This window comes from Aplysia californica, unplaced genomic scaffold (assembly GCF_000002075.1).
Source record: "Aplysia californica isolate F4 #8 unplaced genomic scaffold, AplCal3.0 scaffold00624, whole genome shotgun sequence".
NCBI lineage: Eukaryota > Metazoa > Mollusca > Gastropoda > Aplysiida > Aplysiidae > Aplysia > Aplysia californica.
Genome location: NW_004797894.1, coordinates 182,843 through 184,007, shown reverse-complemented (window position 1 = coordinate 184,007; position 1,165 = coordinate 182,843).

Genomic DNA, 1,165 nt, shown 5'->3' with positions numbered 1-1,165 from the left:
TGTGTGTGTGTGTGTGTCGGTGACACGGGGATCAGATGGGTGGTCACTGGGGTGTGTCCTTGAGCAAGACACGACAACCCAAGCTCAAAACACAGGGCGCTGCACAGTGGCGACCGACAGTGGCATGGTGGTAAACTGTTCTGTACTTGTGTGATATTGTGTATTTAAGTATGGATTTATGCACGTATTTATGTATGTACGTATTTATAATTATGTATTTATGTATGTAAAAGTATTTTTGCCACCGTAAACCAAAATGCCTTTCGGGGACAAACAAAAGTGTAATTTGCTATAACTATTATTATATTTATTTATAACTTAAATACGGTAAGCGTTTTAGGACCCGATCGACAGACAATATATCATTTAGGAGGTGGACTGCGTCGACCATGCCTTTCCAGATCAACCCTTGCTGAGAGGGACACAGCATCCTAGTCGACAGAAAGAGACGTTCAAAATTACCCCCCCCCCCGAAACCCCCCATAACAAACAACAAACAAAAACAGCAACAGCTGAAAGTCCCGATTCGGCTCAAAGCTATGGGTTTCAAGTTGTAGGCATTTTTATCTTCTTCAGCCTGTCTAACAACTATTTCATCGCATAAGAATCCCATAAAGCCGTATTTCTTCCCATACCGGGCATGTTTGTCACCACCATTTCCTCATAAAGTCAATCTTTTATTTTTCTTTACCGCCCGTTTTCTCGAAACGAGGTTTTTCTATATACTTTTTAAAATAACTCCACCTTTTTCTGTCCAATCTTCATGAAATTTTCACAGAATGAAGAAAAGATGTAATACTAAAACTTCTTGTGATGAAATTTTGATATATGAAATAGTTATTCGTTGGTGGTGCTTGGAGTGTGGATTTTCTTTCCTGGATTTCCCTCTATTTTAGACAACTTACCCAGTGCAGGTAGGACGCGTGAAACAATTGAGCGTATCCCGTAGGTCAGACTGACCCGTGGTCACAGCTGCTGTTATGGTCTGATCGTGGCACGTTTAGTGTCCTTCGCGTCGTGGACACGAGCTATTTAATTAATGTCTACTTGATAATGAGTCGGTCAGCGCCGATAGACATCTGATGTGTCCAATATCAAGCGCGGCCACGGGGAAAGGGGAACGACAAGTAGTGCTTCGGGTACCGCTAAAGACGACGAGGACTGG